The 24,710-nt window shown below is 44.0% G+C and overlaps 1 long non-coding RNA gene across 1 annotated transcript in view; it reads right to left on the bottom strand.

Moving 5' to 3' along the window:
* The window catches only part of LOC139174296 (uncharacterized), a 40,721-nt gene extending 18,984 nt beyond the window's left edge, over nucleotides 1-21,737 (bottom strand). The window contains exon 1 of the long non-coding RNA XR_011560343.1: nucleotides 21,681-21,737. This is a non-coding gene — a long non-coding RNA (uncharacterized lncRNA). The remainder of the gene's footprint in view (nucleotides 1-21,680) is intronic.
* Between the last annotated feature and the right edge of the window lie 2,973 nt (nucleotides 21,738-24,710).

Genomic DNA, 24,710 nt, shown 5'->3' with positions numbered 1-24,710 from the left:
GGGTTCCACTGTATTAGATTTGTCATATGCTGTTTTATTATTGTTATTAGCTGCCCCAAGTCTAAGGAGAGGGGCGGCATACAAATCAATCAATCAATCAATCAATCAATCAATAAATAAAATCTGCTACAACGTCCTTCCTGTCAACAACTACTTCAACTTCAACCAGAACAACACACGAGCACACAATCCATACAAACGTAAAGTAAACCACTCTAAACTCGACTACAGGAAATACGACATTAGTAACTGAGTATTTGATGCATGGAACTTACTATCGGACTCTGTAGTATCATCACCTAACCCTCCAAAATTTACCCTTAATCTATCCACTGTTGACCTCTCTCAATTCCTAAGAGATCAGCAAAGGGTGTGCATAAGTGCATCAGCATGCCCTCCGTCCCCTGTCCTAATGTTTCTATTTTACTAGTATCATGTATATAAACATTGCTATATCTTTGTATACCACCAATATGTATTTGACAAAACAAATAATAAACAAACAAACAAGCAAATAAAAATAACAAGATATATCTCAACCCATAGAAAGAATGTGTGGGAAGTACTAATAAAGGAGAATATTCGTAGTTCGAGACTGACATGCCCAGAAGCAAAATCTCGCTGGATGCGCATGCGCGCACACCTGAGACCCAAAGCTGTGCACGCAGCTCTGGTTTTACTACCGGTGAGTTGTCCTCATCCATACTGGTAGGAACCTGCTACTGATTAGCACTCTTTCTGAAGGTCGTTGAGGCCGTTTGGAAGTTTATCTGTGCCCTCAGGGTCACCTTAATAGTGCAAATGGGCACGGAACCTTCTTGGAACCACTGAAAGGATTGTGTTGTGAACAGAACATAGTTGGTGTTGTATTCCCCCCTCTCTGTTGAGAGACGTTTTTTCAATTTTAACGTAGGTGGCTTTTTTGATCCTCTATCAAACCACTGTCTAGAATGATTTGGTGTCTTCAAAAGAGTGACCTTTTCCTTTCAAATGCAGCTGGATTTCTGAATGACTAGTGACGGGCTACTGCCCCCATGGGAGAGGACGCAGTGGGGGTAGTAAGTTTATGCACTATTTATTGAATACTTAATAGGTTATTTTATTGTTGTTCCTTCTCTAGTATCTTAGTATGATCCTTAATTACTTTTAAAATAGGAAATAATTAGTGTGTTTTAATCCATAAACACTTTCATCATTTTAATCATTATCTAAACTGAAATTTTATAGCAATTAAAGAAAATTGAGCTACTTGCCCAATCTGTTATCCTACTGAACCTTGTGTGTTCAGTACAAAACCTTAGAATGTTACTGTGCTCCTCAACCAATAATGCTGTCTATCATTTGTCCTTTTTGTGGCTATTCAAGTAATGTGACTTAGTCCACTGAAAAAGAATCCAAGCTTTGAAAATTTATCTTGGTCAGTAAGCCATTCCCACCCAGTCACATGACCTTTAAGCCACCCCCAGTCACATGATTGTCAAGCCACTCCCACCTGGCCACATGGCTGACAAGCCAATCCTACCCGGTCACATGAGCATCAAGCCATCTCACAGTGTGGTAATAAAGTTTTTTGCAACCCTTCACTGATTGAATCCTATCCTGATGGGTTTGTTCACCTATCTTGTGCCTTACATTTGCAAAGTGGCTGTTTTGTTTCTCCAATGTACATATTTGTATATATCTCACTGCCTTATAGAGCCAACCCCAATACCAACCAAAAGTTCATCACTATTAGACTCTTGTGATCAGCTGAGGTTGCTAAGGGCTCTCCAGTGCAAAAAAAAAAAAAGGAGACTATCTTGATGTAATCATTGTATAACCATATCAGGATTAAATGTGGTTGTGACATCCTTTGAGTGGGGTGGAATCAAAGCTTGCACATGTTAATGAAGACAAGAAACAAGGATGCAGATAAACTGGGGAGACGAATGTCCTGCCCACGCACAGTTCGCGTTAAAAATCTGTACACATGGATACATTTTGTGCTAATAATAATTGACTTGCCATCTTAAGCTCGAAATCCTCTGTGCACAGCAGATCGTGTCCCTGATAATGAGGAGAACATTTTCAGTTCTTGGGAGTTACAAATCAAGAGCCAGGCAGGGTTATGTTATGGTTACACTGCTATCTCTTCTGGAGGACTCCAAAATGGTATGCAAAAAAGAACTCACACCCAAGCCTTTTCCACAAAAACAATTTGATAAAAACAATCAAAAAGAAAAAGTGACCCCCCCCCCTATAGAAAGGTATGATGAAACAAGGGAAGATTGACAAATTAGATACAGATTAATAGAGTTGGAAGGGACCTTGAAGGTCATCTAGTCCTACTTCCCCACCCAAGGAGACCTACAGTATTTCTGACAGATAGCAGTCCAGTCACTTCTTGAAAGCTTCCTGTGATGAAGCTCCCACAACCTCCAAAGGCGAGTTGTTCCATTGGTTGATCGTTCTTATTGTCAAGATCCCCCCCCCCTTATTTCCAAATTGAATCTCTCCTTGATCAGTTTCCATCCATTATTCTTCCTCCGGCCTACGGGTGTCTTGGAAAGTAACTTGATCCCCCTTCTCTCTGTGGCTACCCCTCAAATATTGGAAGATTGCTATCATGTCTCCCTTGGTCCTTCTCTTCGCTAGACTAGCCATGCCCAGGTCCTGAAGCCATACATCCCTTTGTTTTAGTCTCCGATCAAGATATGGCGGGGGCCACAGAGCTAGCCGTTCCAGGGGAACGAGGGACCGTTGCCTAATAACGGTCCCTTGTTCTGGCACTGTGAGCCCAACCTTGGGTACTGGTGATGAGTGTAACTTGGCCCTGGACTCAGGTTGCTGCTGCTTAATGCCAGGTCGGTGGTAAATAAAGCTCTCCTCATCCGGGATCTGATCCTGGATGAGGAGGCCGACCTGGCATGTATTACTGAAACCTGGCTGGGCCCGGAGGGAGGTGTTCCTCTCTCCGAAATTTGCCCAGCTGGGTTTCAGATATGGCATCAACCCCGACCCCAGCGAAGGGGGGGAGGAGTGGCTATTATAGCCAGGGAGAGCCTTTGCCTGCGTAGACTCATTGCTCCGGAAATTGCAGGTTGCGAGTCTCTCTTGCTGAAGTTGGACTTAGGGGTTCAGGTGGGCTTATTTCTCACGTACCTGCCTCCCAGCTGCGTGTCAAAAGCCCTGCCTGTGCTACTCGAGGAGGTAGCCGGGTTGGCGGTGGAGTTCCCCGGACTCATTGTCCTGGGGGACTTCAACCTGCCGTCACTCGGCGAAACCTCTGGGCTGGCACAGGAGTTCATGGCCACCATGACAGCCATGGACCTCACTCAAGTAGTACAGGGTCCGACTCACGAGGGAGGGCACGCACCTGACATGGTATTCCTTTCCGAGCAATTGAGAAATGGTCTGAGACTAAGGGGCTTAGAAGCATTGCCTTTGTCATGGTCAGACCATTTTCTACTACGGCTTGACTTCCTGTCTCCAATCCTTCCCCGCAGGGAGGCGGAACCAATGAAGATGTTTCGCCCCAGACGCCTGATGGACCCAGAGGGCTTTCAGACGGCGCTTGGGGTTATTCCAGAGGCACTCATCCACAGTTCGGCGGAGTCTCTTGCGGAGGCCTGGAACACGGCTGCTGCGGAGGCTCTTGACCGGATTGCGCCTTTGCGACCTCTCCGTGGTGCTAGACCCCGTAGAGCCCCATGGTTCAACGAGGAGCTCCGGGAGTTGAAACGCCAAAAGAGACGTCTAGAGAAGCGATGGAGGAAGAGTAGGTCTGAATTTGATCGAACACTTGTAAGAGCTTTTATTAAGACTTACAAAGTGGCGCTCAAGGCGGCAAGATGCGCGTACCATGCCGCCTTGATTGCATCAGCGGAATCCCGCCCGGCTGCTCTGTTTAGGGTGACCCTCTCCCTTCTTAACCAGGGGGGAGTTGGGGAGCCCTTGCAGAGTAGTGCCGAGGATTTTAACACGTTTTTCGCTGATAAAGTCGCTCGGATCCGGGCCGACCTCGACTCCAATTGTAAAACAGAGTCGACTGACAATGAGTCAGTCGAGGTGACTGGGGCACGTACTTGTCCACCTGTCTGGGAAGAGTTTGATCTGGTGACACCTGATGAAGTGGACAAGGCCATTGGAGCTGTGAGTTCCGCCACCTGTCTACTGGATCCGTGTCCCTCCTGGTTGGTCTCGGCCAGCAGGGAGGTGACACGGAGCTGGGCCCAGGAGATTACCAACGCTTCCTTGGGGAGGGGAGTTTTTCTAACACTCTATAAAGAAGCGCTCGTGCGCCCCCTCCTCAAGAAGCCTTCCCTGGACCCAGCCGTACTTAATAACTATCGTCCAGTTTCCAACCTTCCCTTTATGGGGAAGGTTGTTGAGAAGGTGGTGGCACTCCAGCTCCAGCGGTCCTTGGAAGAAGCCGATTATCTAGGTTCCCAGCAGTCGGGTTTCAGGCCCGGTTACAGCACGGAAACCGCTTTGGTCAGGTTGATGGATGATCTCTGGTGGGCCCGGGACAGGGGTTTATCCTCTGTCCTGGTGCTCCTCGATCTCTCAGCGGCTTTCGATACCATCGACCATGGTATCCTTCTGCACCGGTTGGAGGGGTTGGGGGTGGGAGGCACTGTTCTCCAGTGGTTCTCCTCCTACCTCTCTGGCCGGTCGCAGTCGGTGTTAGTGGGGGGTCAGAGGTCAGCTCCGAGGTCTCTCCCTTGTGGGGTGCCTCAGGGGTCGGTCCTCTCCCCCTTGCTATTTAACATCTACATGAAACCGCTGGGAGAGATCATCCAAGGACATGGAGGTATCATCAATATGCCGATGATACCCAGCTTTACATCTCCACCCCATGCCCAGTCAACGAAGCGGTGGAAGTGATGTGCCGGTGCCTGGAGGCTGTTGGGGCCTAGATGGGTGTCAACAGACTCAAGCTCAACCCGGATAAGATGGACTGGCTGTGGGTTTTGCCTCCCAAGGACAATCCCATCTGTCCGTCCATTACCCTGGGGGGGGGGAAATTACTGACCCCCTCAGAGAGGGTCCGCAACTTGGGCGTCCTCCTCGATCCACAGCTCACATTAGAAAACCATCTCTCAGTTGTGGCGAGGGGGACGTTTGCCCAGGTTCGCCTGGTGCACCAGTTGCGGCCCTATCTGGACCGGGACTCATTGCTCACAGTCACTCATGCCCTCATCACCTCGAGGTTCGACTACTGTAATGCTCTCTACATGGGGCTACCTTTGAAAAGTGTTCGGAAACTTCAGATCGTGCAGAATGCAGCTGCGAGAGCAGTCATGGGCTTTCCTAGGTATGCCCATGTTTCACCATCACTCCGCAGTCTGCATTGGCTGCCGATCAATTTCTGGTCACAATTCAAAGTGTTGGTTATGACCTTTAAAGCCCTTCATGGCATCGGACCAGAATATCTCCGAGACCGCCTCCTGCCGCATGAATCCCAGCGACCGATTAGGTCCCACAGAGTGGGCCTTCTCCGGGTCCCGTCAACTAAACAATGTCGGTTGGCGGGCCCCAGGGGAAGAGCCTTCTCTGTGGCGGCACCGGCTCTCTGGAACCAACTCCCCCCGGAGATTAGAACTGCCCCTACTCTTCCTGCCTTCCGTAAACTCCTTAAAACCCACCTTTGTCGTCAGGCATGGGGGAATTGAAACATCTCCCCCTGGGCACGTTTAATTTATACATGGTATGCTTGTGTGTGTGTCTGTTAGTATATGGGGTTTTTAAAATCTTTAAATATTTTAATTAATTGGATTACTTATGATTTGTTTCACTTGTTGTGAGCCGCCCCGAGTCTTCGGAGAGGGGCGGCATACAAATCCAAATAATAAATAATAAATAAATAAATAAATCATCTTGTTTGCTTTTCTCTGCAATTTTTCTAAGAGTCTCAACATCTGTTTTTATAGTGTGGTGACAAAATTGGATGCTGTATTCTAGGTGTGGTCTTACTAAAGTTCATTTAAACAGTTCGTTTAAAATCCTGTGGTTTGCCAACAAATGAACAATGACATTAGCAGAACAGATTATGTTTCCTAGGAAACATCTGCCCCGAGTCTCCAGAGAGGGGCGGCATACAAATCCAATAAATAAATAAATAAATAAATAAAATGAGTTTCATTATCAACGGGTTGTCACTGAGAAGGCCCTATGTCTAGCTACCTGCTAGCCTTACCAGCTGGACCAGGCAGGAAATACAGCCAGGTACCCTAATTCTTTATTCACTAGTTCTTTTTCTCTTTGTGCATGCACCGGACCAGATTACCTCAGGGACCGCCTTCTGCTGCACGAATCCCAGCGACCAGTTAGGTCCCACAGAGTGGATCTTCTCCGGGTCCCGTCAACTAAGCAATGTCGCCTGGCGGGACCCAGGGGAAGAGCCTTCTCTGTGGTGGCCCCAGCCCTCTGGAACCAACTCCCCCCAGAGATTAGAACTGCCCCCACCCTCCTTGCCTTTCGTAAACAACTTAAAACCCACCTCTGCCGCCAGGCATGGGGGAATTGAGATCCTCTTTCCCCCTAGGCCTTTACAATTCTATGCATGGTATGTATGTATGTATGTTTGGTTTTTATATTAATTGATTTTTAATCATCAATACCAAATTACTATTGTACACTGTTTTATTGTCGCTGTTAGCCGCCCCGAGTCTCTGGAGAGGGGCGGCATACAAATCCAATAAATAAATAAATAAATAAATAAATAAATAAATAAATAAATAAATAAATAAATAAATAAATAAATAAATAAATAAAACCCCAAATAGTCCAGGTGGGTGGGTGACTGGCTCTCCCTCAACTGACAGGCACGAGTGAACCAGGAGCATTTCACCCCTGATCTGAAACAGGAAAACAGCCAGGAAGCATGTCTTTCAAATGAGAGCGGGGTGAAGAAAGTACTAACAGAAAAGAGGCCAATGGCTGGGAAACAAAATTAATTATTTGTATTTCTGGCCACCGTAGATAATGTAGGGCGAAAGACATTTATTCCTGGAACGGGTTTTTCCCCCCACACAAATGATTTTTTTTTCACACCTATAGAACAGTGTAAGACACAAAGTTCTAGGATTTCTCAAGAAATTGAAAGGTGGGGGTGGAGTAAAATCAGGTCACTGAATTCCCCAAGAATGTTCTTGGCCTTCAGGTGTGACATAGCTGATTCTTTAATTTTGTTGGCTTGCTTGGAAACATGCAGGAGTAAAAAAAATCTCATAATGGGATGTAAAATTGCTGCCTCATTGTGCACAGCTCAGTGGGTGGCAAAAGGCCGCCTATTGCATAAGACGTAGCTCATAGTCAGAAAGCTTCACATTTGTTCTTTTGGGAGGAAACTTTCCTCTTAGTGCAAGGTTGTTAGTTATTCAGATGTTTGCACTTCCATTTTGTTTGTTTGCAAATGTGTTTTTCTCCCTTCAATTTTTTTCCTCCCCTCAAAAACTTTCCCCAGCTAATTTATAATTGAAAAAGCTCTAGCAAATCCGGGTGTGTTCATTGGGGCATCTGGTAACAATCTCACCTGATTAGCAAATTAACAGAGATGGAACTTAGAAGGGATCTTGCAGGTCATCTAGACCAGTGTCTTTCAACCAGTGTTGGTCAGGTGTGCCGTGAAGCTCAGCTTCCGAGACCGGAAGCTGAGTTTCATTCTTCATGCCTCCTTTTTCGCGCCTTCCGTCTTCACGGCAGGTGAGCTTTGGGGCCCAGCGGGAGGGCGCTGGCAGCAGTGGCACCTGGCAGTAGCCAGGAGTGGTGGCTGCGAGCGGGAGCTCCACGGAAGAGGCACTGGCGAGGGTGGCGGCAAGTGACCTTTGGGGCCCAGCTGGAGGGCACTGGCAGCGGGAGGGCGCCGGCAGCAATGGCACTGGGCAGTAGCTGGGGGCAGCGGCTGCAAGTGGGAGCTCCAGGATGGAGCCACCAGCAATGCCCCACCCAGCTGGAGCTTCCCTGGCAGGGGTGGTGACAAGTAACCTTTGGGGCCTGGCGGGAGGGCACCGGCAGTGGGAGCGGGAGGGCACCGGCAGCACAGCACCAGGCAGTAGCCGAGGGACGACAGCTGCAAGTGGGAGCTCCAGGGCGTAGGCACTGACGGTGGCGGCTGGATGAGTTGCTGGACGTCGTACATGCTGGCACTGCGGGGCTGGCACTTGCCCGCTGGCTGGGCTGGGCTGGAGGTGCCAGCCCCAAGCCCATGCCCAGCGCAGTGCCAGCATGTACGGTGTCCAGCCAACATGTCCATCCACTGCCGTCAGGGCTCCCGCTCACAGTTGACTGCTCTGCCGCCACCCCTGGCTACTGCCCAATGCCGCTGTTGCTGGCATGGTGTACAAGAGAGAAAGAGAGAGAGAGCAAGAGAAACAGAGAAAGAGAGGGAGAGAGAGAAAGAAAGAGAGAAAGAGAGAAATAGCAAGGGAGAGAGAGAGAGAGAGAAAGAGAGATAGCAAGAGAGACGGAGAAAGAGAGAGAGAGAAAGAAAGCAAGAGACAGAGAGAGAGAGAGAGGAAGAGAGGGGCGGAAGGAGGGAGAGGGAAATAAATAGAGAGAGGGAAGGAGGGAGAGAGAAACAGAGTAAAAAAGAGAGGAAGGAAGGAAGAGAGAAAGAAAGAGGGATGGAGAAAGAAAGGGAAAGAAAGAGGAAGGAAGGAAGGAAGAGAGAGAAAGAGGGAGGGAGAGAGAAATAGAGCGAAAGGGAGGAAGAGAGAGATTTTTGACCAAACTTTTTTTAGCCCCACCCCCCACCCCGCTCAATGTTCCCCTGGATTTTGTAAATGTGAATAATGTGCCGTGGCTCAAAAAAGGTTGGGAAACACTGATCTAGACCAACCCCCTGCCCAAGCAGGAAACCCTACATCTGCCTCTACATAGGATTGAACTGACAATCTCCTAATTGTGGGGCACGAGCTCCACGTCTAGGCCATAGCAGCTGGCCTTGTTTACCTGTGAAATGGAAACAGTCATTTCTATTTTTGATGGTGAAGTTTGCAAATGACAGTCTCATACTCTGAATTTTTCCACGGCTTGCAAGAATTTTTTTTGGAGTCAGCTGGGATCCTTGACTCCCAAAATGATTATCCTCCAGAGTTCGTTGCTTGACATGCTGCTATAGTGTCTGGTTAAGATCATTGTTTGACATGCTGCTGTAGTGTCTGGTGAAGAATTTGTAACTTGTTGCTTGTATCCTTATAATTTATATTAATTGTTTCTTGGTTGCTTATTTGTACCCTATGACAGTCATTAAATGTTGCACCTCATGATTCTTGACGAATTTATCTTATGTAGACTGAGAGCATATGCACCAAAGACAAATTCCTTGTGTGTCCAATCACACTTGGCCAATAAAGAATTATATTCTATTCTGAAAAAAAAGATTGGAAGTTGTTGTTGACCTCTGCTTTAAACCTTCACTAAACTAGTGCCAACATAGACAATATAGCAGTATTTTTCAACTTTAGCAACCTTTACAGATGTGGTGGTGCAGGGGTTAGAATGCAGCTGGTCTGACTCCCGATACTGCCTCAACCCAACCATTATTCAGTGCTGGAGAGCTCACAGTGGGAAGGACACTTACAATTAGGTGATGGATGATGAATAGATGGATGAAGAAGAGATAAATGGCTCTTGACTGGATTGCTGGAAGCAAAGCATGTGTCCTAAACTTGGACCCAATTTTATTTTATTTTATTTTATTTTATTATTTTATTTAATTTATTTTATTTATTTTATTTATTTTATTTATTTTATTTATTTTATTTATTTTATTTATTTTATTTATTTTATTTATTTTATTTATTTTATTTATTTTATTTTATTTATTTTATTATTTTATTTTATTTTATATTTTATTTATTTATTTATTTATTTATTTTATTTTTATTTTATTTTATTTTTTTATTTTTTTTATTTATTATTTTTATTTCATTTCATTTCATTTTATTTATTTATTTATTTATTTTTTATTATTATGTTATGTTATGGCTCTTGACTGGATTGCTGGAAGCAAAGCATGTGTCCTAAACTTGGACCCAATTTTATTTTATTTTATTTTATTTTATTATTTTATTTTATTTATTTTATTTATTTTATTTATTTTATTTATTTTATTTATTTTATTTATTTTATTTATTTTATTTATTTTATTTATTTTATTTATTTTATTTATTTTATTTATTTTATTTATTTTATTTTATTTTATTTATTTTATTTTTATTTATTTATTTTTTATGTTATGTTATGTTATGTTATGTTATGTTATGTTACCAGTCTGGTGCCATAATCACTACCCCAAACTAGCTCTTTTTTTGGACTTTTAAAAAAAAAACCCTTTTCAAATATGACCTCTCAATTTTTATCCAGAATTTTGGAAAAGGCCTTTGCTGACAAAGCATTTCCATATCACTGGAACTATTAAATGTGCAGCTATTATTGGCCATGGTATATCATCTAGGAAATAATTTATTGTCCTTGATGGAAAAGACATCATGCAAGAGGAAAGGATGTTTCATACCTCTCTGGATATACCTCTGTTTTAGATACTCATCGTGGCTTGAAAGATAGTGAAATGTTTATACTTTGCAAGTTATCATTTTTTGTCCTTTAATATTTCATCCACAACAGAAGCCTATCCCAAGACAATAAATCTTGTATCGTCAGAAGACAGAATGTGGCTTAAGTGTTGTATAGATGAGCAAAAAGGCACATTCCAGATGTTTTGGACTAAACCCAAGCCAGGCTAGCTAACTGTTAGGGATTTAGGGAATTGTACTCCCAAGATATTTCAAGGACATAAGATTCCTAATATAGCTTTAGGTACAGAAAGGACAAAACTAACAGTCTACGATAGGCTACATCTGTCAAGATTCAGACCATGAGGACAATTATCCAGAGTGAGCTGGAAACCAGAAACCAGAAATCATGGTTCCCCAGAGACTTCCCAGGGTCAAGGAAGAACACGGCTTGAAACTGTGTACTGTATTTATTGTATTCCAGGAAATGGTAGCTTGTAGTAGATGGTCAACAGCTTCTGAGCAAGTCAGAATGGTAATTAAGAATTTATATCTGTCATATATTTCATGCTTTCCCACAATGCCTTCCTCTTTACAACAATGCCTTGGATTTCCTCTTATCTCTAGCCTGCAAGGAATTATTTGATGAAGGATGCTTCTGCTATCCCATTCAGAGGAAACTTTCAAAGGAGGCTGCACTTGTCCAGCTACTAACTGTATATTGACAAGTCAAAGGTTACAGGGCAGAACAAGAGAAGAAATTAAAGGGCACTACTGTAGTTCAACCGAAACAACAAAGTCTATAGAAATTAGGCTTCTAATGTTCCTTCCTGCCTAAGAAAAGGAACCAATGGACAACCAAGGTAACAACCAATTAGATGTTGATATAGCTCTGAGGTGGGATTCAGCACGTTCTGATCAGTTCTGGAAAACCTGTAGCAGAGGTTTTGAGTAGTTCAGAGAAACGGTAAATACTACCTCAGACTGGTCCCCCCCCCATCTATTCTCTGCCTCCAGAGTCCAGTTAATCAGGAGGAAATGGAGATTTTGGGGTAACCTTCCTCTGCAGTGGGGAGAGAATGGAGATTTTACAATATCCTTCCCCTGCCATGCCCACAAAGCCAGGTCTACAAAGCCACGCCATGCCCAACACACCATGCCCACAGAACCGGTAGTTTAAAAAATTGAATCCCACCACTGATATAGATAACAGAATAATAGAGTTGGGAGGGACTTTGGAGGTCTTCTACCTCAAGGAGGAACCCTACACCACTTCAGACAAATGGTTGTCCAATTTCTTCTTTTATAAAACCTCTTCTGAAAGGCAAGCCATTCCGCTGGTTAATTGTTCTAACTGTCAGGAAATTTCTCCTTAGTTCTAGGTTGGTACTCACTTTGGATCATGTATCTCTTCTTTACTATTTTCTTTAATTATCCTCTTATCTTTTGAAAACTGGACCCTTCTAGCTATGCTAGAAGTCTTCAAAAGATAGGAATCATTCCAGAGAAAGAATGCTCTTTCTGCACCAAATCAGAAAGCTCAAACTGCCCAAGGAGCTGCTGATAAAGTTCTACAGAGGAATTATTGAGTCTGTCATCTGCACCTTTATAACTGTCTGGTTCAGTTCAGACACAGACCTCAAAGAATAATCAAAACTGCAGAAAAAACAGTTGTTGCCAACCTGCCTTCCACTGAGGACCTATATACTCAGTGAAGGGCTTCCAAAACCTTTTACTACCACACTGGGCGTGGCTTACACAGGATGCCCTGCATTTTCTTTCAACATCTTTCAGTGCAAATTGGGTGCTCTGGGGTGGAGCTCCATTTTCGCTACCCCATTGTGTCGTCCCCCCCTCCCCGTCCGGGCAGTAGCCCACCCCTATTTATACTGCACAAATCCAAAAGAGGGCTGTGAAAATATGTACAGACCCCTCACATCATGGGCACAAACTGTTTCAACTCCTACCCTCAAAACAACACTTTAGAGCATTGCACATCAGAACAATTATTATTCTAAGCTGCCCAGATGGATCCGAGGCAGCTCATAATAGTGATTAAAACCTACAAAACAAAATATATTCAGCGAAACAAAGCATGTAATGTGAACTCTAAATTCAAGCAAACTGTAAAATACTGATTCAGTTGTTTCCAGTTGAACTATACATTTCATTCTGAAGACTTGCTGGACAAGTAAAAACTTAACTTTTTTCAACAAGACTATTCTTTTTAATTTTTTTAAAAAAATATTTTAATACAAACAATCCATATTTCACTCAACAGCAAAGCTGATGCAACACCCCCAAGGTAGCAAATGACTGGACACACATCACCCAAAGAAGAAAAAACAAACCAAACCCCAAACCTCCACCAACTCCAACCCACCCCCTCCCAACCCCACTGCCTACAAGCAACAAATATTCAGTACTCTTGGCACAAGAAAACAAGCAAACTTCCGATAAGGAACCACCAAGAACCAAGCACAACACAACACCACCAGATGCCTCCACAACGAAAGCTAAACCCCATCATCCTAACCCAACCAAAAAGAAAAGGAGAGTACAGTGGTACCTCAAGATACGAACCCCTCGTCTTACGAACAACCCGAGATACGAACCCGGGGTTGAGAAAAATTTTGCTTCTTCTTACGAACTTTTTTCGTCTTACGAACGCCAAACCCGAACTTCCGGGTTCGGCATTCCGGAGGCTACTGGGAAGCCCCGCAGCCCGGCTGTCACCTTTTAAAACAGCTGGGGGGCTTCCCAGCAGCCTCCCGAAGCCGAACCCGGAAGTTCGGGTTTGGCGTTCGGCTTCGGGAGGCTGCTGGGAAGCCACCCGGCTGTTTTAAAAGGTGACAGCCGGGCGGCGGCGGCGGCAGGTTGGTAAGACGGAAAACGTTCGGAAGGCCGCTTTGGGTTTTTGGCTGGGAGGGAGGGCAGGAGGTCCGGTGCTGGGGGAGGGAGTCAGGAAGGTCCTCCTGCTCCCCCCCTCAGCGAAAAACACAAAGAGGGTCTGCCGCCGCATGACAGGCAGGGCGGAGCAGCGTGGAGCAGCGGGAGTTCAGCTTCCCATTGCTCCGCGGGTGGCGGCAGACCGCCTTTGTATTTTTGGCTGGGGGGGGAAACAGGAGGTGCAGGATCGGGCCGGCGGCGGGCGCAGGGAGAGGCAGCAGGTCTGCATCCTGGGCGGGCGGCGGGCGAGGAGGCGCGACCGAGCGGACCCGGCTCAGGCTCTGGCTAGGACGGGGCGGGCAGCGGCTGGGCGCTGCGGGGAGGGTGCGTCCGATTCGGGGCTGGCGGCGCCCGACGCAGCGGGGAACATCAGCATGGGAGGCAGGAGAGGACCAGGCAACCGGAGCAGCGTCGCCGCCGCTCCTGGCTTGGCTTCCCTCGCTGCCGCAGGCAACGCGCACTGTGATCTTCCCGGCCGGCGAGGCTCAGTGACGGAAGGCAGCTGCCGGGCCGGGCTTGATCTGCTGAGGCTGGCTGAGCCGGAAGATCGCTCCCGGCTTGGCTTCCCTCGCCGGCGCAGGCAACGCACGCTGCGATCTTCCGGCTCAGCCAGCCTCTGCAGACGGGAAGATCTTTGGGGAAGGCGGCCGCAGGAGGAGGAAGAGGAGGATAAGCTGCAGCAGCCCCCGCTCCCCCAGCACAAAGCTAACCCCGCCCCCTGGGCAGCCAGAAGGCTCCTTTGGGAAGGCGGCCGCAGGGGGAGGAGGTGGAGAGGCAGGATAACTTTGCGCCGCTTCGGAGCCCGTTTCTTTCCTGCTGCCACTATCTCCTTGAAGGTTTTCCCAACGAAGTGCTACGCTGGGCTCTGAAGTGGCGCAAAGTTCTCCCTGCCTCCTCTGCGGCCACCTTCCCCAAGGAGCCTCCCAACCGCAGATGATACTGGTAATTGGAGACTCAATCCTCAGAGGAACTGAACCTGCCATCTGCAGACCTAACAATCAATCCAGAGAAGCGTGCTGCCTCCCTGGAGCTAAAATCTCTGACATAACGCAAAACCTTACCAAAATATTAAAGCCCATTGACTACTACCCCCTACTGGTGATCCATGTGGGAACCAACGACACAGGGAAAGACATGAATCAAATAATGAAAGATTACGACCATTTGGGCAACACAGTCAAAAAAATAGGTGCACAGGTTGTTTTTTCTTCCATTCTACCCACAAGAGGACGACGCCCTACCAGAAAACACAAAATCCCGCAAATAAACCACTGGCTAAGGGGATGGTATCGCCAAAGAAACTTTGGCTTCCTTGATCACGACCTACAATATCTCCAAGAAGGGCTTCTAGCAAGAGATGGGCTACACCTCACTAGAGCTGGGAAGAACCTCCTAGGTAATCGACTAGCCCAACTTATCAGGAGGGCTTTAAACTAGTTCTGAGAGCGGCAGGTGACCAAACTAAGAGACTGAACAACGAACAAAATAAGGAAAGGGAACAAGTCAAGCCTACAAACAAAGCAGAGGATGAAAAATGTCTACCCAGATTTAGACACAAACACTTAAAGTGCCTGTACACTAATGCACAAAGCCTAGGGAACAAACAGGACAAACTGGAATTACTAATGCACAATACGATCTAATTGGAATTACAGAAACCTGGTGGGATGAAACACACAACTGGAACATGCAGATAAAGGGTTACAACCTCTTCAAGAAAAACAAGTGAAATAAGAAAGGAGGTGGAGTTGCACTATATGTAAAAGACCACTACACTGCCACAGAGCTATACCCAACCAAAGAAGACAACCCCCTAGAAATCATATGGGTCAACATAAAAGAAAAGAAGTGCAACACCACAATTGGAGTATACCCAACCAAACAGACACAATGGACAACCTCTTAACAAGCCAACTAACAGAAATATGCAACTGGAAAACAAACAAGTGGAAAGTCTGCTAGATTTCTCTCCAGTCTCGCTGACAATTTTCTAACCCAAAAAGTTGAAACAGGAACCAGAGGGACTGCAATACTAGACCTAATGCTAACAAACAGGGAAGAAATGATAGAGGGAATAGAAGAAGAAGGGACGCTGGGTGAGAGTGACCATGTCATCCTAAAATTCAAAATCGTGCAATCACTAACTGCTATACTCAACACCACTAGAGTCCCAGACTTCAGAAAAGCGGACTTTAACAAGCTCAGAGCGAACCTGGAAAAAAAAACCTGGAAGGAACTTCTAAAGGGTAAAACCACACAGGTAGCCTGGGAGACCCTAAGAAACACTATCATAGATGCCCAAAACAATACAATCCCCATGAAAAAGAAAAACAGGAAAACTAAAATGAAACCAGCATGGCTAAACAAAGAATTTGCAGACAACATAAAAGAAAAAAAAGCCAAATACAAAAAATGGAAAGAAGGACTCATAACCAAAGAGGAATATCAGCAAATAGTCAAAACTTGCAAACAAAAAAGAAAAACAGCAAAGGCCCAACACGAACAATACCTTGCAATGAAAGTCAAAGTCAACAAAAAAAGTTTCTTCCAGCACATAAACAACAAGAAGAGAATGAAGGAAACAGTCATTACACTAAAAAATGAAGACGGTAATGAAATCACAGACAACAGAGACAAAGCACAGCTGCTCAATGCCTACTTTGCATTAGTCTTCACACAAAATGGAACCACCTACCAAACAACCTGCAAGTCAACGGCAACAAATAGCCCCGGAACCGAACTCAACATAGACAAAAACACAATAAGGGACTACTTGTGGGAGCTCAATGAGTACAAATCACCAGGGCCAGATGGACTTCACCCCAGAGTCCTAAAAGAACTGGCAGACACCATTGTGGAACCACTTCTCCTCATCTATCAAAAATCCTGGACCACTGGAGACCTTCCGGAAGACTGGAAACGAGCTGACGTAGTCCCCATCCACAAAAAAAGGTAAAAAGACCGACCCAGGCAACTATAGGCCAATCAGTCTTACTTCTATGCCTGGAAAAATACTGGAGAAAATAATTAAAAAACAACTTTGCCACTACCTTGAAACAAACAACATTATCTCCAACAGCCAGCATGGGTTTGTTAGAAACAAATCATGCCAACCAACCTCATATCAATTTTCAACACCAGAACCAAATCAGTGGACCAACACAACGCAGTAGACCTCATATACTTAGACTTCAGCAAAGCTTTTGATAAAATTGACCACAACCTCCTAATCCACAAATTAGAAAAAAATGGGGTAGATTACAACACACGCAGATGGATAAACAGTTGGCTGACCAACTGCACGGAACGAGTTGTCCTCAACGGCTCCAAATCCACATGGAAGAAGGTAGGCAGTGGGGTACCACAGGGTTCTGTCCTGGGCCCTGTACTCTTCAATATTTTCATCAATGACCTCGACAAGGGAGTAGAAGGGAAACTAATCAAATTTGCAGACGACACCAAGCTGGCGGGGATAGCAACACCCTACAGGAGAGGCTCAAAATACAGAAAGATCTAGACAGATTAACACTATGGGCCCACACTAACAAAATGATGTTCAACGTCGACAAGAGCAAAGTCCTTCACCTAGGTAAAAAAAAAACTAGACACACATACCGCCTGGGAGAAACCCCACTTAGCAGTAGTGACTGCAAAAGAGATATTGGAGTCTTGGTGGATAATGAACTAAACATGAGCCAGCAATGTGCAGCAGTGGCCAAAAAAGCCAACACCATCCTAAGCTGCATCAACAGGGGAATATACTCCAAGACCAGGGAAGTATTAATACCACTCTACTACACCCTGGTCAGACCACATCTGGAGTACTACATCCAGTTCTGGTCACCACACTTCAAAAAAGACATTGAAACTCTGGAGAAGGTGCAGAAAAGAGCAACCAAAATGATTAGGGGACTTGAAACCAAGAATTACGAAGAGAGATTGGGGAAACTGGGCATGGATAGCCTAGAGAAAAGGAGGGCCAGATGGGACATGATAGCAGTATACAGGTATATGAGGGGTTGTCACAGAGAGAAGGGGGCCGGTTGAGGAACAATGGCTGAAAGCTGACCAAGGAGAGATTCAATCTAGAAATAAGGAAGAACTTCCTGACAGTTAGGGCGATCAGCCAGTGAAACAACCTGCCTGCGGAGGTTGTGAACTCCCCAACACTGGACACTTTCAAGAGGAGATTGGACTGCTACTTGGCTGGGGTGCTATAGGATTCCTGCTCAGGCAGGGGGTTGGATTTGATGACCTGCATGGTCCCTTTCAACTCTAACAATAAACAATAACAGTTAATGTTTACAGCCATATTCATTATTTAATCTATTCTTAGCTTAATACCAACACATTAAATATCTAATACTAAGACAATCTTCTTCTTAATTTATAGCTCTATTAGGTAAATATTAATACATTTTCTATATTTTACTCATCTATTTTTATTTCTACCTTTGATATAGATAAAATAACTCCCATATAATATAATATTCAGTTTGTTTGTTTGTTTATTTATTTATTTTTTATTTATTTGTTTTGTCAAGTACATATTGGAGGGATACAAAGATATAATAAAAAGGCCAGAACAAGGCCGAAATGGTACCATCCTAGTCTCCCTTAATTTTAAAATTTCAGCTAAAACATTTGTCAAAGATATAATATTTATATACATGATGCTAGTAAAAGAGAAACATTGAGACAGGGGACAGAAGGCACTCAGGTGCACATGCCCCTTCTTGTCTTTAACTGTCAGTGTTAACTTCATTTCTGCACATTCTAATATTTTCCTAATCACATTCTCCTCTGTAGGGATCTCTTCACTTTTCCAATGTTGTGCAAATACAATTCTAGCTGCAGTTATTACATGGACAAATATACATTTTCTTTGCTATAAGTTTCTGGTAAAATACCTAACAGGAATATTTCTGGTTTCAAGTCAATATCTTCCTGTATCATCTTTTCCAACCACGTATGCAGCGGTGGGATACGGACCGGAACGTTAAATTACGCTCACTGCGGCAGCTCGTATGTTCTTGCGGGACCAGCTCGATTTTGCTGCTACACTTGTGGAGATAGCAAAATTGTGCCCGTGTTTCAGCGAGGTTTTATCTGCGGCTCCGTGCGTGATTTTGCTACCTCCACAGTTGCAGCAGCAAAATCGGGCTGGTCCCACAAGGAGTTACAAGCTGCGGCAGTGAGCACAATTTAGCATTCTGGCTCGTAGCCCACCGCTGCACGTATGTATTTTTGTTTCCTATTTTGTTTGGAATAGGAGATTCTTTTAAATTGGAGGGAGTTTACTGGACTGCTACCATGTGGGATGCTCTCAAGAAGAATTATTTCTGGACTTTCTTTCCCTTGATACTCAAGAAAGAGGAACAGAGATGATTGCTGATTGAAAGAGGGATCATATATGTCAAAGACTGAACAGCCCACTCTCAACGTAGGGGTAGGAAAATGGGGTAGGGAGATAGAATATTATCTATCTCCAGACTACAATACAGTCCTTTCAACAGTTGCAAGAAGGCTCCACACCCATTTGCACCACTCTGGTGACCTTTATGACCAATGATGGGCTACCAAAACTTTTATTACCACACTGTGGGTGTAGCTTATGCAGGCTGCTCTACATTTTCTTTCAATATCTTTCAGTGCAAATTGGGTGCTCTGGGGTGGAGCTCCATTTTTGCTACCCCACTGTGTTCCTCCTGTCTGGGCAGTAGCCCACCCCTGCTTATGACACAGGTAAACCTCCAGGTGGCCTTAAAGACCTGCTAAATGGATGCAAATGACCAGCTGTCTGCAAGGAGTGTAAATCCTTCCATTCTCCACCATCCAGTCAAAGCCTGAGAAACTTATTGGATAAGAAGCCAAACGTATTTAAAAAGAAACCCCAAAAACTCCAATTGCCTCTTGAAAAAGCATCTTTCGGACAACTATGACCTGGATATTTATGAACGTATATGTGGTTTAATACCTTATCATACAGCTATTGATGCACGGAGAAGAGTAATGAGAATCCATGAGGAGAGAGAACATGAGGAGAAGGGACAAACCCTCTAATGCAGTGATGCTGAACCTATGGCATGGGTGCCAAAGGTGGCACGCGGAGCCATATCTCCTGGCATGCAAGCTGTTGCCCTAGCTCAGCTTCAATGTGCATGTGTGTGCTGGCCAGCTGATTTTTGGCTCACACAGAGAGTTTGGGAGGGCATTTTTGGCTTCCAGAGAGCCTCCGGGGGGATGGAAAGGGCATTTTTACCCTCCCCAACTCCAGAAAAGCCTTTGGAGCCTGGGGAGGGCGAAACACGAACCTACTGGGCCCACCAGGAGTTGGGAAACAGGATGTTTCTGACCTACAGAGCACCTCCACGGAGTGGGGGAAGCTTTTTTCACTCCCCCCAGGCATTGAATTATGGGTGTGGGCACTTGTGCATGTGTGATAGTGTGCACCCACACTCTTTTGGCACCTGAGTAAAGAAAGGTTCGCCATCACTGCTCTAATGACTTCCCTTATATAGACAGCTTCTTACCCAGCTTTTAAAAATGGCAGTAACCCTGCTGCCTCCTTCCCATTGCATCAGCTTCCGGTTGCCTTCGCTTACATCCTCTCATCAGCTTACAGCTATTAAATCTACATATCCTGACAAATCATGTTGCAGAATCTGATATCCTGCTTGTAATCACCTCTGCTACCCTCACAGAACATCACCCCTGCCTCCAAAGGTAGCATTTGCATTCTAATAACTGGTTCATTTCAGTGCAGCAATGGGAGAGCGAGAGAAAAAATAAGCATTGTGGCGACTTTGTTGTCAGCAAACACAGAAAATTAAAAACTAGGCTGCTCAGTCAAGTTGGCTGGATTTCAGTTTCCAGCTCAGCATGAAGGAATTGCATTTTAATGCAGCTCCATCTTTCAGGGAAAATCTAAACTTCTTTCCCCATCATAGGCTGAAGTTTATGGTACAAAAAAAAATGCCGCTGCAAAGCTGTAGGATAAAGCCCAGAATCCCCTTTGCTTTGAAATAATCTCATTGCTCCATATGGGCTGTTTAATGCGATTCTTTGAGTCCGCAGAGAGGGGCTATAAATAGCAGGAGGCCAGCACAACAAGAAAATCTGGGTATGTAATAAAAATCATCAAAGCTGATTTAGGCACAGTAGAAAGGAATCCAAGAAAAAAACAAGGAAGGGGACAAGGGATAGCAGAATGCATCGTTCCTTAACTCAGTGGCCCCTTTGCGTATTGGATTAACATCTTTGACGTCTATGATCATTCACAGTGATGGGAATTATAGTCTACCATGTCTCAAAGGCAGCTGCCTTTGAAATGGGAGGGTGATGAAAAAAAGAAAGGAGGGAGGGAGAAGAGCAGGACAAGGATGGGATGGGATAGAGAAGAGAAGGGAAAGGAAGGGAAAGGAAAGGAACAGGAGGGAGGGAGACAAGCAGGGCAAGGATGGGCTGGGATGGGATTGAGAAGGGAAAGGAAAAGAAAGGAAAGGAAAGGAAAGGGAAGGAAGGAAGGAAGGAAGGAAGGAAGGAAGGAAGGAAGGAAGGCTCTCCCAGTCATCAATATTCTAACAAGATCTAAGCATCCCACGGGGTGGATCCAACCTACAGGCCTTGAGTTTGACACCCCTGCCTTAGATGCTGTCTTACACAGTTGTGGACCAAAGAATCATGTGCTGTATGTTTCCAAGGTGAGACAAATGCAGGGAGAGGCATGTGCCGGTCCATGCAGGGGGTGTGATGTCTTACGTGTCTGCAGCAGACGTTATTGCCTCATTATACAATCTTGCCATTTGTGGGATGATGCCATGGATGATCAGAGTGATCGCTTTGATGTCTTTTTGACTTGTTGGGGATATGGCTGCAAGGACTGTAATCATTCTGTTGATAACTGATCTAATGTTCTCTTTCCCCCTTCTTTCAAGGAAGCAAAGAAGCAAGGAAGAGGAATCTTTAGGTCAGTCCTTAGATCTTACATAACAAACATGAAGTACTTCATAATACTTGGGTTCTTGCTACTCCCTGAGTTTGGTTAGTTCTCTGCAGATATTTGATTACCCACCATAACCAGGCAATTCTAGTCTCCTGGGCTCTGACAATGTTACCTAACCTAGCAATGAAATCTCTGCAGAAAAAACAAGTGAGCTCAGAGAACACCAAGAAGCCAATATATTTGCTACCATTGGAACCTCTAAGTCAAAGGACGAGCTTGCAACTGACCTTCCAGCAGAATTTATGGACTGGTCTTTCTTCCCCTCTTCATATTCCTGGTCTCCTTCAGCTTCTGTAATAAAAGTCGACTAGAGTAAATAGCTATCAAATATGTGTTATTTACCCCATAGGATTGCAAAAACAGCCAAACAGTTTTTGTTTTACACAAATGGAATTAATCATTCACTTTGCTAGCACTAAGTATTGATCCCAGCAATACGAAATGAATTCCTTCTGCTCTCTTCAAAGTGCAGATAAAACAATTCCATTGCAGGTTTTTGTCTTTTTTAGAAAAGATGAAGGCAATATAAAACGCTATTTTAGTTTCCTTTCATAAATCACATTTTCTTTCCTGGCTCATTCTACATCTTGCTGAGAATTTAAAAAAATAAAAATAAATATATATTCCTGCTACCGGGACTGGATTTCAAATCGGAACATTTCTCTGTACACGGTTACATGTGTTGTGACAAGTTAGGAATTTAAGAGCCTGAATGGAATCACCGCATTTCTGATATAAATACATTAGAAAGTGTCCAGAGTTACTTTACGAGAAGAGCCCTCCATTCCTCCACTCGCAACAGAATACCGTACAAAGCTAGACTTACAATCCTAGGTTTAGAAAGCTTAGAACTACATCGCCCTAAACACAACCTAAGCATAGCCGATAAAATCATCTGCCACAACGTCCTTCCTGTCAATGACTACTTCAGCTTCAACCACAACAACACACGAGCACACAACAGATACAAACTTAAAGTAAACCACTCCAAAGTCGTCTGTAGGAAATACAACTTTAGCAACTGAGTAGTTAATGCATGGAACTCACTACCTAACTCTGTAGTTTCATCACCTAACCCCCAAAACTTTACGCTTAGACTATCCACTGTTGACCTCACCAGATTCCTAAGAGGTCAGTAAGGGTCGTGCATAAGTACATCAGCGTGCCTACTGTCCTGTCTCTATTATTAGTACCAATAGCATGTATATAAACATTGTTATATCTTTGTACATCACTTGACAAAATAAATAAAAATTTTAAAAAATGAAAATGAAAAAAAGAGTTTTCTACATTTTCAAAAAGGAGATTCTATCAACTCATTCTCATAAGTACACATCTACCTTTGTGGATCAACAAATCTAACTTTGATTCATAAACAAGGCACAATATGGAGTGTTACCGAGCACATCTTATTAACCGGGAGCCGATCTGGCATCCATGGATTTATTTATTTATTTATTTTTGGAAAAGTCACTGCTGTTGGAAAGGAGCAAAAATGCTTCTAGTGAAGCCACAGAAGCAGAATAAAAAAAAACCTTGCCTGAAACACAAATCCTGAGCTAGTGATAACAGAAGAGCCACGGAAGGGAGGTGTGATATCAATTCAGCCCTCTGCTCTCCAGCAATGGCATTGACCTGAAAGCTGCCAAAGATGATATAAAGAAGAACATTTATTTTAAAGGTCAAGTGAGGTAAGGCACCCTGCAGCAGCGACAATAATTCGATAATTCAGAGAAAAGGAAAGTTCTTCTCATTTCTGTCTCATCATTGTCATTGCGGCTTAGAGATTTGCAGGACCAACAATGACAATAAGCACTTCTGGCAGTTTGTGAGCAGACCGTGGAACCTCCATACAAATTCTTCGTGCTTTGACCTGACCTCCATTCCAGCAACTAGTTGACTCCCACACGATTCTGACATACCAGTAGAGCTGCGGCTGGTAGCTGCCTCTTTGTTCTACATGGGTACTTGCAGATACCTTATATAATTACCTGCAGCTGAAGTGGCTAACTGCAGAGGGGATGTGTGATTGCAGAACATCGTCACGTTTTCCAGTTTACAATGTGTAGACCACCATCTTCACGTTATCCCCGCAGCAGTGTTACCAGAGGGTCTCACTGAGTTTGCGGATGTCTTTAATGAAAAAGAGGCAGAACGCATGCCACCGCATCGCCCTTATGATTGTGCCATAGAACTGTTACCCGATGCCAAGTTGCTGGCTGGTCATTTGTACTCTATGTCGGAACCTGAATTAGTGTCTGTTGTATCCTGTAATGGCTACCTTGTATCTCTGTAAATACCGTATATACTCGAGTATAAGCCGACCCGAGTATAAGCCGAGGCACCATTTTTTGGCACAAAAACTGGGAAAACTTATTGACCCGAGTATAAGCCGAGGTTAGAAAATGCAGTGGTTACTGGTAACTTATAAAAATGGAAACCAATAAAATTACATTAAATGAGACATCAGTAGATTAAATGTTTTAGAATATTTATTTTAAAGAGGGTAAACAATATTTATTTCAAAGTGGGTAAATAAAAGCAATCTGATATTTACAATAAATTAAATAAAATTAAATAAATTAAAAAGTAAAAAAAGTAGTTCAATCAGCAACCAATCTAAAACCTATGAGTCAAAATCCCTCAAAACAGTATTTTAGAGACTTAATTTTTCTCTCTATAATCCAATGATAAAGTAGAGAGAAGAACAAAACAATATTTTTTCAAATTCAAATTGCACAATAATTTCACAAAATTCTTTTTCCCATCTAAGAATAAAAGATTTTCAGAGACATAAAAATTGCATAACATTCTACCAAACTACCCCAAGCCATGCAGCCAAGTTAATTACTGAGTAAATTTATGTACAGGGTTGCATATTAAATCAACTCTTTATTCTGAGTTAAGCCTTACAGATTTCAATAGGACTTACTTACAGGCAACTGCACAGATGGACTGCAGTTTTAAGCATATCTATCAGCAAGTTCCCAAAAAACTGAGACTTATTCTGAGGTAAATCCACACAGAAATAACAATAGATTTAAATCCAAGAGGTAAATATTAATATTATTTTAACACTAAAACTTAATGCTAAGTGAGTACAGAAATGCTAAACATCTTAAGTATTCATGAATCTCTATGGGGTAGAAGAAAGCAGCATAATGTATCTTATTTTTACAATCTACTGACAGGCTAAAATTAGTACGATTGTATATTGCTTGTACCATAACAAATCTACAGAATGAATCCAACAAAGC

The sequence above is a fragment of the Erythrolamprus reginae genome, chromosome 11 (assembly GCF_031021105.1).
Source record: "Erythrolamprus reginae isolate rEryReg1 chromosome 11, rEryReg1.hap1, whole genome shotgun sequence".
In the NCBI taxonomy this organism is placed as follows: Eukaryota; Metazoa; Chordata; class Lepidosauria; order Squamata; family Dipsadidae; genus Erythrolamprus; species Erythrolamprus reginae.
Note: the sequence above shows the minus strand (reverse complement) of the source record. Positions and strands in the feature narration are given on the sequence as shown.